We start from the raw sequence: 15,733 nt of genomic DNA on the forward strand, positions 1-15,733 counted from the left end.
AAGGGTTGAAATGGAGATGGGTTCATTTTTATACAAGCTTGAACCACGGGGAACTATTATTCAATTCGGTTTCATGTTTACACAAGCTTGAAACGAAAAACTATGCTTGGATTTGGTTTCATGTTTACTCAAGTTTGAAACTAAAAAATATGGTTGGATGAAAAAATGGCATTCCCCCAGCATGATGAGAGTCGAGGCACATGCCCCCCAAACTTCATTTCATTCACCGAAGTAGACATTGGGTTGTTAAAAGGTGGATGGAATGAAGTTTCACTTTCAAGATCAAGGAAAGACTCGACTGGAAGTTGACGAGATATTAATCAAATATGTGATTTGGAAAAGGGAGTTGTTTCATTTTTTAATGAGGTTGACATAGTAAAAGAACTATCCTTAAGACTCCTTGTTTCATTTTTAAAGGAGCTTGACATAAGACCAGGAACCATGATCCGACACTTTGTTTCATTTTTTAACGAGGTTGACACAAGACTAGGAACTATCCTCATGACATTTGTTTCATTATTTAATGAGGTTGATACATGAACAAACTATCCTCAAAATCTGTTTCATTTTTTAACTAGGTTGATACAGGAACAAACTATCCTCGCACATTGTTTCATATTTTAATGAGGTTGATGCAAAAAAAGAACTATCCTTGTAACAACTGATCATGGAACATACGAGAACATGGCCCCCAAGAGGTCCTCACTGGACGAGAGAACTACGCTCTGGGAGGAAAACATGTCAACTGGTACAAATGACAAATCAGGTTCCAAGGCCCCCAATATATAATGTACCATGCCATCTTCGTGATCATCAACGGATGTGGAGACAGAACGGGTAGCCACATAATTGACCTGTGGTGGGGAGGGTACTGCTTGCAAACGAGAACCAATAGGGGATGATGATAGGATTGGAGCCATCTAGTGACCGATGAATGATAATTGATCAATGGTCACTATTCTCCCTTCGTGTGGAAAACAAACCACACAGAAGAGCGAAGAAACAAGAGATCTCATGACATAAACGTAGTCGCGCCCAAGGAGAAGATCAAAGTCTAAGGGACCTTGGACTACCATCATGTCTATATAGATGGTCTTTCCTCCCAAAGTAATAGGGAACTTCGGAAGGATCCTTAAAGGTTGACTGGCTCCTCCATTGAAAGCCAACAAATTCTGGGTGACAGGCATAAGCCGTGGGGATCCCAAAGCTTGCAAGGTAGTAGAAGACATGATGTTAACATACGAGCCTTTATCTAATAGAGTGCCATGTACTACCATATTATAGGCTTGTCCCATAATCTGGAAAGGCACATAAGATATGAGATGGAATGCAGTCAATTGACTCCAATCAAAAGAAACAACAGAACTCCTTGGTGGGGGTATCATAGGATTACCCCATGCTTTAGAGGAATAGGAGAAGGACTCTCCTAAACAACTGGGACGGGGCCACTCTTCGATTCATGAGAATCTGAGGAGATGAGAAGAACATGAGCAGTATGATCACTACTCTCTTCAAGAACATAGTGAACAACTGAAGGCGGAGCCAACTCGACACTCTTTTCGACCAATGGTTGGTCGAGAACAGACACAAGAGAGTCATGCTTAGGAAGAGTGGGATGGGCAAGAGATGAATCCAAGTCAATCTCTTTACCAACTAGGAGAGGGTTAGAAGAAAGCCTTTGATAACCAACAAGAAGTTGGGGTTGAGGAGCTGTAAGGTTTTCCAAAACTTTGGAAGCTTTATCCATAAGAGGACAAGGGTGAAGAAGATGATTTCATTCACACAACCTACAAGGAAATTTATTTTTTCCCTTCTTCTTACCATCGTTAGTCGAGGGTGTAGCATCGACATGATCTCCAGAGGTCGATGGGGATGGTCGATCCAGATTTTGAGACCATACCTCTAAGACTTTGGGAATACCAGGACAGTCTCGAAGGAGATGGTCACCCTTACATAGCCTGCAAGGGAATTTTACCTTTCGTAAAGTATCGTAAGGTTTTTTGATAGGAATTGAATTTGGAGCAATAGCTGCATGGTTGGCCTCTCGCTTATCTGACTTCTTCTTCTTCATCCTCTTCTTTTTCTTCTTAGCCTCCTGGTTACTGGATTTCAAACTTTAACCAGGTGAAGTAGAAGAGGAGGGTGAAGAAATAGGTGAAGAAGGTGAGAGGTCAACCTTAGAATCAACATGGTGTTTTTCAGGTGAAGGAGATGGCTGGATAGAAGTTGGGACACTCAGGACCACCGAGGTCGAAAATAACCAGACAGGTAAACCAATAGTTAACCTAGGAAGGGACAATGTTTCCATATAAGGAGCGCCAACATTTCCAAAATAAGGAAAAGGACCAAGACTCCCATTGGAGGGGAATCCTTGATTGGTAAACTCCAGAAATGTTGCCATTGGAATCGACCCTAAAGAATCACTAAGGAAGATAAATTTAACCAGGAATATTTAGTGGGCAGTTAATTTTAAGACACTGAAACAAAACTTTTCCTTTTCATATTTTAATATTCGAGAAAAGGATGAAAGGTGACTCTAGTCGCTTTCAGATTTAATGAGCTCGAAAGGAAAAGTGCTCGATGATATTTAAATTTAAAGAGTAAAAAAAGACAAAAATGACTACTCAGGATAATCTAGGCAAAAGGGATTACCAGGTAACCGTGAACTGCAGAATAACTCCCGACGAACCAAAAAGTATGAGCATGCAATCTCCCCGAATGTTGTGTTCGGTGTATCACGTTTACAAGGCGATAGAATCGGCTTCCTGTGGATAAAGGATTGCAAACCTAGTGGGGTCTCCCTTTATATATGCGATGGTACGAGGAGCACAAGTCCATACTAGCATTGTCTAATGCCGAAGCGAACAACAACTGCTAGGTTTAAAGATGCCGGAACACGTCTCTAGCCTAGACCTCTAAATGTGAGCATTTATTTTCAAATGTGCCTTAGGTTAATTGAATATATTTTAAAGGTTTATCTTGAAATTAAGTCTCAGTTTTTATGCCCTATTGATGTCACCTGAAACAATCTTATGTGTAGCTATGTGAGACAAAACCCTTTCAATTTGATGAATGCTTACACTAATTGAGAGAAGAGAAAACAATCAATGCAACAAACAAGCAATTGAAAGTAAGATGACTCTTCACTACTTCGCTTTTCAAAACAAAATAATGAATTTTTTTTCCACTTCCTACTCTTCCTATCAGATGCACTTCAACTAGTCCTTTTAACAGTAAAAGAAATTAATTTATTCAAATGCTCTTGATGATGTAATTCTAGCTTTCGATGATGATACTTAATGCAACATATCAATTAAACAAACTAGAATGATGTATTTCTTCAATGGAATGCTAAAATGAATCTTTCACATAAACATTTCATTGAACATTTCCAGACACCCAAACATCAATCAAACACAAAGCACAACAAAAAGAACTCATTTTAAACTAAATGCAAATATTCAACCGAAACAAACCAAGCAATGTGATCTCTGCTCAGAAAAGAGATGTTCAACAAGAGAAGAGTAAACTGAAAATTTTCACTTTTTCAACTCAAACCAAAGCAAGATAGATTCAAGGACTAAAAAACAAAATGCACGAAGCAACAAACCAACAACTTGACTTGATAAGCAGACAAAAAAATGAATGGATGATGATCTAGATGCCCTAGGAACACAAACCATCCAAAAACTCAAAAAATCAAGTAAGGCAATCTCAAACCAATCAAGCTAACAAAGCATTCTAGCCAGGGAGAATAAAGGCAAGCAAGCCAAGAATCAAAACTTATAAGGACAAGACACATTGGCAATGATTTAAAAGAAACCCTAATTTTAACCTGCAGGCATCAACGCAACTGTCTAACTAGAAACAAGCGCTAGAAGGGGCTGTGGCGCGACTATTCAAGAGGAACGCACGTTGGTCGGCACTACTGTTAGAAAATTAACAACACTGATTGAGGGATTCAAAGGAAAAAGAAAAATTTCCACAAACCAAAACTAGACCTGTCACTCTAAATTCAAGAATAAAAGCAGTAGATGACTTGAAGTACAGATTACAAAAGAGAAAGAGTGAAATGAGAAAAGTTGTCACAAATCATGAAATGAAAAACAATCCAAAGAGAGGGATGGATCCCCAGTGGAGTCACCAATTTGTGGAGTGGGAAGATTCTCTCTGCAGATAGAGACAATCCCTCCAGCCCAAGGGGGAGGGTCTAGCCACAAACAAGGAAATATGACATAAGTTCCCTTAGATTGAGAATGGATAAGATCCCACCTCTTGTATCACTAATCCTTGTTTGATGAAGTCCTTGTGTCTTTGCTCCAGTGATCAGCTCCTTAGTGTCAATCAAGCACCTGAAACAAATAAACAAGAAACCAAAGCACACATGATAACATACAATATATTCAACCTACTTAAGAGGCTAAGGAGTCTTAAGCTACCAACTAACATATGCAATTGATATAGGAAACAAAATATTAGTTGTATTATTATGACAAAAAGGAAAGTACAACCTTCGCCTTAGCGTTGCAGGTTTCCTTCGATGTGTCCGGGTTCCAGCACCACTATTAGCATCTCATGATTCACCCTCAAACAATGGAAGTTCAAGGTTTCTTCCTATTTTCTCCAAACCAAACAAAACTACAAGCTTATTCTCCCTTTACAAACACAAACTAGAAGGCTAAGGCTCTCAAGAGTTGTCTTGGCTATCAAGATTTTGCAGATTATTCCAGCCCTTTCATTAGCTAGCTGAGGTTGGAAAAGGAGGAGTTTATATAGCTTGAGAGAGGGGAAATGGATCCTCTTATGATGGGAGAGGCCTTATCCCTTTTGGTTTGTTCCATTTTAATAGGGGAAAGGAGCCCAAACATTCTCTCTTGGCTCTATCTCGCCTAATTGTTTACCATTTCCGTTCACAAAGATTCTAGACCTGGAAGCTTCAACTCAATTTCTAAAAAATTTCCAAAAGAGGGTTGGAGTGGGTCATGAATGATTACCAACACTGATCGGTGCTAGGCCTAGTGTTAGACTCTGCAAATCAGTGTAGGGAAGAAATTGAGTGATAGCGCCGGTCTTGAAAACTGAGTTTGAAGGAGTATTCTTGGGAAATTATGTAAGAGGGAAATGTTTTGTAGATAAGAGTGATGTAAGGACATGTTCTTCATGATAGGAAAACACATGAGGGTCAGTGTAGAGGTCCTCGAGGATCGAGGAATAGGGATTACAGGGACAGTGACAAAATGTTGTCTAACAAATGCCTAGGTGCTAAATATTCTCCTCGCTCCATGTTCTATGGATTTCTCATGAACATGCACCGGTTTGTATCAGAAGCCATCTTCATCGAAAATTTTCAAATTGAGAATTAACCTTAGAGTTATGATGAATCCCACTTCTGATGAGCTCATATTAGCACTTAGGTGCTCCTCTAACCCTGCGCCCTTGGTCTCTTTGGTTTTCCATGACCAGGTGGCAACATATATCGAAGCCCATCTCATTGGAAGTTTTCAAAAACATATTTTAAAAAAGGTTTTGATGCCACTGACTTTCGATAAAATGTCCTCTGATATGCCTTCCTTCTAGCCTTCCTGATATCAGGCTCCGATGTGATCAGGCCCCAAATTTCAATGCTCCTCTTTAAATCGCGGCTTTACTTTTGGCTTTGAAACTCAAGAATTTGGTTTTGGCCTCCTCTTCATGCTTTCAACCTGTGATATTTGTTCTCCTCTTTGTACCTTTTACACTTCGGCTACCCTCTTTTGCCAACGTTTGACATCACTTGAAATGATTTGAAAAAGGTGTAGTAGGTGACAACAAGGCCCGCCCCCCACACACATCATATCTAATCAACACACTTCACATCGAATCAACACACTTCATGTTGGATCGACTCAACTAGTCTCTACTCTACTCCCAATGTTGAAAGTGTTTGATGCCAATGGTGGAGAACTGGTGGGGTCCACCCCTAAGCCACATTACATCAAATTGACTTGATTACTTGATTTATCTACCCAACTTCTTTTGGGGGCCCAGTGGCCTAGTCGTCCAATGGAAAAGTTCTAGTGGTGAGGGTTCCACCATAAGCCCATCGCCTCATCTACTAGACTTTTGTGCTCAATCATTCAGTTCTCCCACGACCTGATAGTTTGATGTACTAGGGCATGTTGGACCAAGGCCTGACTATCGATGCTTCCCCACATTGTTCTATAACATATCTTATGCGGTCTAGTTAAACTGGGTTCTTAGTATTGGCTTGTCGAGATTTGTCTTTTTCCTTCATAGAGATACATTAACCAAACCTTTCCCCTACCAATCCAGTGATTGGTAACAAAATGCAATACCGTTTTCCTTCTAATCTTCTCACTAGCATCAATATGTCATTTGAGATGGGTTTACAAAGAAAAGGGGGCTGCCCCATGCTCGACTCCTCGATAATATAGACCAAGGCCCATGGTCCTAGACCATGAGGTTTAGTGCATGTGTACAACAAAAGGGGTAGCTCTAATCACTAGTTTACAATGATTTATGGCCCAAGGGCCTAAACCATGTCCATTACCATGTAGTGCCATAACCGATAATGAGAAATAATCCTAATTTCACCAAGCTTAAAACTAAGAGATGGAATGTGATCCCAAAATCCAATTCACACAAGTTGCAATGTTGTACTAGGAAAACATGATATACAATCTAGCTCGGCTTCCTTGATTGCGAGCTAGTTAAACTTATTTACTGAGAGGTGAATTATCAATCATCTCAACAAGGTGTACAAGTTTGCATAATAATCAAGAAATCTACCACCTATCTTATAAAAAACATGAAATCTCTAAGAATTAAAACCATTTCATTTCTTATCCATAGCAATAATATGAAGGTGCATAACCTCGCAAATTTTCATAGTATTCATAACTAAGTAGTTATCAACACAATCCATGTGTTCACCAATTCATAGATACATTAGATCTCCTACAGCTCACAAGTATGGTCGCGAACTTCATAATTTAAGAATTCATTACAACCATAGACATAGATAGATTGTTAATCATGAACATAACAGTGAACCTCATGCTTTCACTCATGAGAAAAAATGGTCGTGCATTAGTAATAAAAAATATGGAATGTCACAATCCATAATCCAATTATGCCTAAACAATTATACTTATCTATGTGTGTTAAGATGGTTGGAAACTGAAGGAGGGACTTCCACTCTCCAACCAACCATAAGCCAACTACATTACAAATTTCTTGCAGTTGACCACCCAAATCCAAATGCAAAGTCTAAGGGGATGCTTGCTCAGGGAACTTACCAAAAAATGCTCAAAAATCAAAGTGCTCAAATTCTCTTGAAAATAGTGCCAATCATAGAGCTCATTGTTCTGAATCCAACAATGCTTCAATTGCCTCAATCCGACATTGTATGAGTAAGTTATCGTGTTATGAAGTTTTGACCAAAAGGTAAAAAAGTGAAAGTTGAAGGTTGACTATGCAGGGTACAGGTGATGACGTGGTAGTCTGTACATTGACGTGGTGTTGGCGTTATCTGTTAACTGATTTGTATGTATGGAAGGTGGATCAATTGTGTGAGGGCACATGGCACACGGTGATTGGGTGTACAATTTACATGGTGGACCAACCATAGGTCACCACGTGGGCCAATAAAAGGGCTCCACATGGCCCTATGAGAGGCTTCCAAGTGGCTTCTGTTTTGGTGCCAAAAAATGTTTGGATGACCGACAGAATCTGCAGGTTTCAAACCGACGACCTCCCATCTTCCAACAGTCCACCCGACCGATAATACTACATGGTAGTTCTTGATATATAATGGATTGTTGTTTTATTTAAAGTGGAATGTGCTGATGGTTGGGGAGAGGGCTGGGCCAGCTAGCACACCTGACCAAACCAACCCAGGTTCTATGTAGTGACACATGACCAATACACAATGACAGTGGGGGCGTTAGGCAAGGGTTGAGCCCTGGTCCTGTGGCGGTAATATGACCTGGTGTTGCACAGAAGGTATGAAGGAATGACGGGGGCATAGGGCTTGGCCCGCAGTTACGTGAGTACCATACAACTAGCATTGGCAGCATTGGAAGTAGGAAGAGCACATGACTCATAGTCGAGGCCCATGGTCTCCCATTCGACCATATGACCGGTGGAAGTGGAGAAGAAAAAGGGGTGGGGGCCAACAACCCTAATTAAAATTATATTAAATATATAAAAAAAACCCTTCGATTTTGTGGATTGAACCTGATACCTTCGGGTCACAAATTTCAAGCGTTGTCATTGGTTCAAAGGCCATTCAACTGCATAATTGTAGAATGAATTGTGTTTTTGTTACAGAGTTTACAGGAAGCCTAAGTGGATAAAGAGGCATACTTTTCTCATTTTTCAGCCTTTTTGAGCTCAAGAAGAGCTTATATGGGGGTATTTTAACATTTTTGACATAATGGAAATGTTATTTTTGCATATTGAAGCTTGTGTGTAGATGTATTAAGCATTTTAGAAGCGACCACCACTAGAAGTTGGACCTGGAGACGTAGCCCAAGATGGGTGAAATCTGTTATCAATTTGCATGTGTTTTATGCTACATTTTTTTGTTCTCTTTTAACTGTTAAGATCCTGCAAATTAACTTAAGTTTGTGTACTTTTGCAACCACAATCCATTTCCTAAAAGACATAAACTAGCTTGCAAATTGTTTAATGAAACCTTAACTTTCATTTTTGGATTAGTTTGGTATCAAAGCATGGTTTTTGTGAAGGTTTGATAGAATTTGTAGAGTGTTTGAATGCTTACAAGGTCTATAATGAGAAGTGGAGAAGGAGAACTTGAAGAACCTAACCCTCAAATTGGCTCAAGAAGACCACATACTCCATAAGTCATGTCTCATGAAGAAGAACGAGGACAATAACTGATGTTTGAGGATGAAAGAGCTTTCTTTGATATGGATGAAATGGTGAAAGTGTTTTATAATGAAAGAACAATACAGTTGCAAGTAGAAAGTTCTAATCAACCCAAAAAGTGATGGTGGTGATGGGAGTAAGCCTCCACCTCCTCCTCCTCCTCTTTCACCTCCTTCTTCACATAGACCTACTCCTCCTACATCTCCAAGAGGACATGCTAAGTCTCCTTTGCTTAAGCTTGATGTCAAGTTTGAATTACCAATGTATAATGAAGAAGTAAATGTTGAAAAGTTGGATAATTGGGTTCCTCATATTGAAGTTTGTTGTAGGATTCAAAATATTAATGACAATGTCACAAAGATCCAACTTGCTTCTCTTCATTTGGAAGGTGCAACTCTCATTTGGTGGGAGCCTAGAACTCAAGTAGATTTGAAGAAAAGTGGTAAAATTATCCCTTCTTGGAATAATTTTATAGCTATATTAAGGAGGCCATATTATCCATTAGCTTATATGAAAAAATAAATAATGATTTGGAAAAAATTTAGACAAGCTAAAGGTCAGAGTGTCCAAAATTACACTTAAGGATTTAGAAAAAGAGCATTAATCTTGGGTGTTGAGTTGACCACAAGATACTCTTATTAAATACATAGGTGGATTGCATAGTTAGTTGAGACATACTATACTTATGTTTTATCCCACCAATCTAGATGAAGTATGTGTTTAGGCTACTCATTTAGAATCAAGAGGCAAGAATGTTCCTCAAGAGTCCAACAAGAAGTCCTTTAAATCTAAAGACAAGGGGAAAAGGAAAGCTAAAGGAAAAGGCAAGAAGAGTGCTACAGTCAATAAAGAGGGAGAGAAACTTACTTGCAAACACTATTCAAAATATGACCATGATGAAGACCATTGTTGGAAATTACATCCATAATTGAGACCAAATAAGTTCAATAAGAAGGGGAAACAAAATTTTGTTGCTACAACTCAACAATATCTAGGATCTAATTCAGGTCATGAAACTAAAATCACAGCCATGGGAATGGAAGGTATAACTTCTAACCCAAGTACTAGTTCTTCAAGCAAGTCTATTGAACCTCAAAATGATAAAGAAGGAATTGACCTTTTCCATATTAGGGTCATAACAAAGCATACAAATGTTGATACATTTTTTGATAGTGGATCCCAAGTCAATCTTATTTCTGAAGCAATTATTGAGAAACTTAATCTAGAGACCACATCTTATACAAAACCTTACCCTTTAGGTTGGGTATGTGATAATGCAAAACTGCAAGTGACAAGAATATGTAAGTTAAAACTTGTCATCACTGCAAACTTTATATATGAGGTAGAGCTTGATGTTGTACCACTTGACATTTGTGAAATTGTTTTAGAAGTCCATATCTATATGATCGAAACGCAATATTATGTTTTCATGAGAACAAGTATCATCTTTTCAAAGATGGAATTGAGATAGAGCACACCGCAACAATATGAACTTATCTCTTGTTAGTGTAGGAAAAATGAAAAGGCTTGTGAATGTTAGTAAGAATCTTGAATTGTTGATGATAAAAGCTAAAGATACTATTGAATCCGAAACTTTCTCAGGATGTGATTTTAAACTCAAGCATGAATTGGTTGAAGTTGTTAATACTTATGACAAGATGTTTCAAGAACTTGAAGGATTCCCTCCACAAAGAGGAATCCAACATGAGATTCAATTGCAGCAGGATGCACCACCTTCAGAAACTGGCATGTACAAAATGTAAGTCTTGGAGAATGTAGAAATCAAAATACAAATTCAAGAGTTTCTTGATAAAGGGGTCATTAGACCTAGTACATCTCCTTGTGGGTATCCTATTGTTTTGGTTCCAAAAAAGGATGGTACATGGCACATGTGTGTGTAATTTCGAGCTTTGAATAAGAATACGGTAAATAATCGATATCCTCTTCCTCATATTGATGATTTTCTAGATTAGTTGAAGGATATTGTTTATTTCACTAAGTTAGACTTGAGAAGTGGTTATCATCAGATAAGGATTGCTGAAGGTGATATTTGGAAGACTACTTTCAAGACAAAACAAGGTTTGTTTGAATGGTTAGTAATGCCTTTTGGGCTTTGTAATGCACCTACCGCATTCATGAGAGTCATGAATGATGTATTGTGACCATTCCTTGATTGTTTTGTCATAGTCTACTTAGATGATATTCTGATTTTTAGTAAGACTTGTGAAGAGCATGTCAAGCATGTAAAGCAAGTTCTAGATGTTTTTGAAAAGGAAAAGTTGTATTTGAAGATGTCTAAATGTGAATTTGGGAAAACCTCTTTGGTTTAATTATGTCATATTGTAGGAGTTGGTGAATTGATAATAGATCCCTCGAAAGTTGAAGTCATTTTAAATTGGCATAAATCTAATAATGTGACGAAAGTTAGGATTTTTTTGGGGGAAACCTAATATTGGAGAAAGTTTATTGCTAACTTCTTATCTATTGCAACACTATTACATGATTTTACAAGTGTGAAGCAAGTATTTTAGTGGGGAGGAAAGCAACAGAAGGCCTTCGACACTTTGAAAGACAAAATCAGTACAACACCTATTCTATCACTTCTAGATCTCAAGCAGCCATTTGAAATTCAAACTGATGCAAGTGAATATGCTATGGGAGCAATATTGATGCAACAAGGTAAGTCGATATGTTATCATTCTGAGACCTTTACCAATGCAATCATTAACTATTGAACTTATGATAAGGAGTTGTACACTTTGGTACAAAGTGTGAAGAAATGGAAGCATTATTTGATGGGTAAAGAAACGATCATTCACACTGACCATCAACCTTTGCAATATCTTCAATCACATACTAAGCTACGAAACGCTAAACACTTCATATGGATGGAATTTTTGTAGCAATTTCATTTGGTCATCAAGTATAAGAAAGGTATTTACAACAAAGTTGTGTATATGTTATCAAGGCCTATTGTTAATGCATCTTTCATTCTTAAGCATAACTTAATCATTCATGAAAGTTATATTGAACAATATGCTCAAGATGAAGATTTTAAAGATGTGTATTCAACTTTTTGTCAAGGCAATCATGTTAAGGAGTTGGAGTATCATGTTCATAACAAGTTGTTGTATCATCTTGGTAGGTTGTGTATTCCACAGGGTGAAAGAGTTAATGTCATAAGGGAAGCCCATACTTCTCTTATTGCTAGTCAATTTGGTGTAGGAAAAACAATTTCTCAACTATAGAGGTATTGTTATTGGCATCATACGAATAAAACTATGTTAAGATATGTAAGAGGATGTTCTATGCGCTCTACTAGTAAGCCAAGTAACAAGAAGTTGGGTTTGCATACTCCACTTACTATTCCTTCTTGTCCTTGGGAAAGTGTGTTTATGGATTTTGTAGGAGGATTACCAATGTCTAGAAAAGGTCATGATTATTTATATGTTGTGGTGGATCATTTTAGCAAAATGAGTGTGTTGATGCCTTGTAAGAAACAAATCACAGTTGAACAAACTGCATAGATGTTCTTCCACAATGTTTGGGTTAATTTAAAGTTACCCACTTATATTGTTTTTGATCGATATTCTTGAGTTATTGGGAAGTTTTGGACAAGTTTATGGGAACTCATGGATACTAAGTTAAAGAAGAGCACAATATTTCATCCGCAAACTGGCAATCAGACAAAGGTAGTGAATAGAACATAATGCATCTCCTTCAAGGTTATTAAGGTAAGCATCAAAGTGCTCAAATTCTCTTGAAACTAACGTTGAATCCAACGACACTTGAATCACCTCAATCCGGCGCCATATGAGAACGTTATCGCATTCTGAAGTTTTGGCAAAACAATAAAAAAGTCAAAGTTGTAGGTTGACTTTGCAGGGTATGGGTGATGACGTGGAGGTTTGTATGTTGACGTGGTGTTGACATTATCTGTTGACTAGGTTGTACGGATGATAGGTGGACCAATGGCATGAGGGCACGTGGCACATGGTGATTATGTGTACGATTGACTTGGTAGACCAACCATAGGTCACCATGTGAGCTAATCAGAGGGTGCCACATGGCCCTATCAGAGGCTGCCAAGTGGCTTCTGTTTTGGTGAAAAACTTTTGTTTGAATGAAAGACAGGCTCCACAGGTCAAACTGACGATCTTCCATCTGCCAACATTTCTCTCGACCTATTTGACTACATGGTATTTATTGATATATAATGGGTTGTTGTTTTATTTAAAGTGGAATGTGCCAATAGTTGAGGAGAGAGTCGGGCCAGTGGGTGTGCCTGACCGACCTAGCCAAGGTTCTATGCAATGACACATGACAAATACACAAAGACAATGTGGACATTGGGCAAGGCTTGGGCCCTGATCTCGTGGCGATAATACAACCTAATGTTGCAGAGAAGGTGCGGAGGAATGGTGGGGGCATAGGGCTCGACCCACAGTTATGTGAGTACCATATGACCAACACTAGTGACATCAGAAGTAGAAAGGGTGTGTGGATCATAGTTGCAACCCATTTTCCCCGTGTGGCCATATGATTGGTGAAGGTGGAGAAAAAAAAGGGGTGGGGGCCAACAACCCTATTTAAAATTATATCAAATATATAAAACAACCCCACCGATTTTGCAGATCGAACCCGAGACCTCCAGGTCACAAATACCAAGTGCTACCATTGGGCCAAAGGCCATTGAGTTGAACAATTGTGGAATGAATTTTGTTTTTGTTATAGAGTTTACAGGTAACCTTGAAGAAAGAGGTATAACTTGCTCATTTTTTAGTCTTTTTGAGCTCAAGAAGATCCTGGATGTGGTTTTCTGAGCATTTTAGACACAATGGCAGTGTTATTTTTGTAGATTAAAGCTTGTATGTTTTTGTATTGATAATTTGAGCATATAAAAAAGCGGTCACCACTAGAAGCTGGACCCAGAGACGTAGCCCAAGATGGGTGAATTACGTTATTAATTCGCATGTGTTTTATGCTGCATTTTTTTTCTTATTTTAACTGTTAAATTTCTGTATTTTTTTGTAAGTTTGTGTACTTTTGCAACCGCGATCCATTACCTAAAATACATAAACTAGCTTGCAATTTTTTTAATGAAAGCTTCACTTTCACTTTTGGATCACCAAGCCAAATCCAAAATCTAAGGGGATGATTTCTTAGGGAACTTACCACATTGAAGTCTTGGTTAAACTCTGAGAAGGTGGAGTCCACTATCCAGGTGGTTTATCAACTGCCCCATGGTAGTAAGCACCAAAATGACCCACTCATTCTTCTAAGTTTATTCACAGGGATTCACCCAAGGTCCATATGGGATATTTCTCAGTACATGAGATTAAATCCACTGTTCAGGTGGTTTATCAGTGGTATTTTCATAGCAAGCATCATAGGGGTCTGCATTCCAATGTCTAGGTGGTTTATCAACTCTTCAACAAGCACCAAAGTGACTCAAATTTCCCTGTCTAGGTGATTTACTAGCTATACATCAAGCACCACATTGATCTGGTCATCCACTGAGCCTCCCATTGACCACATAGGCTTATACTACTAATCCAATGGTCTCAAACACAAATTCATAGGGAATAACACCTAAAGTCACATAACACGAGGATCAACAATCAACTCCAACACTACTAAATCATATTTGTTATGAATCCATTAACTCCACATGCTCCAGTGCAAGCCATAATGTGATATCTCCTTGTTCGAGGGGGATATGATAAATACCCAATGAAAGAAAGAAAAAATGAGAGTCTCTAAGAACCCTACCATTGTGTGTTTTTTCCTCCATAATATTTCTCGTTGTTCTTTCCTTCGTCGTTGATTGTTGTTATCCTCTTCTCATCCTCTGCCTTTATTTGAGGTTGTCACCCCATTCTCAATCCACAAGGGGGATGGTGATGGACATGACCTTTTTCCCATAGCTCCTAATCTCATCTCATTATAATTTGTCAGGGGGGTTGGTTGATATGCCTACAACCAAACTCATATATTAACTTGGGCTAATTATTGGCTTGTTCATGACACACAATAGGCTTCCCCCATTACAAAATGGATCAATGGTATCCCACCCTTCAGGCCAACATTAAAACTTAGCATTTAATTTTCAAGTGTTCAGTAGACTTTTCCTCAACTAGTTTTGGTTTCCATGCTAGTTTTCAGAGTTATAACTAAATTTACAAAATCAAGGGTAAAGTGAGGGTTGTCATAGTTGTTTAATACTTCATGATGTTCATGGCTATGCCAATTCCTATGCGTATTGCAATAATGAGATGGATAAATGTGTACTTTCCTCAGTTTCCAAGCTGTTATTTTTTTTCCTGTGACTAATTCTATGTATGGTGGTATACTTTGGGGTATGTTTCCCAAAATAGGAAGGAGTTACATGGTTTGTGAAGAGTGATGTATAAGTGTTATGATGACCAATACTTCCTTGATGAGTGAATGTTGTATACAATGGTAATTATCTAAAGTAAGCTATCTATAAAGGTTATGAGATACACAAGGTGTGAGTGATATGCATGTGTTGATTCAAGACAAAGGTTTTTATTGTAATCTATTATTATGATTTGGCCCTTCCCAAGCCACTTATGGAATAAGAGTGATTGTGGTTGCATTCCTGTTATGAATGAGGAGAATTGAAGTTCAGTTCTGCTCAAGGGAACTATGTAGCTCTAGAGGTAAGCCAATGTACTATCCTCTTTATCTTGTAAGTGTTGAAAGGAGGAAAAGCTCCTTCAACTAGGAGAAGTTATGAACTAAGGATATTGGCCACCTTTTTCTTTCTTAGTGAATATATCTGGGTGAAGGTAATGCCTCTGATAGACCTTACTACATT

The sequence above is a fragment of the Pinus tabuliformis genome, chromosome 6 (genome assembly GCF_031772625.1).
Source record: "Pinus tabuliformis cultivar Carrire ecotype Pingquan chromosome 6, CPIR1, whole genome shotgun sequence".
Classification (NCBI taxonomy): domain Eukaryota; kingdom Viridiplantae; phylum Streptophyta; class Pinopsida; order Pinales; family Pinaceae; genus Pinus; species Pinus tabuliformis.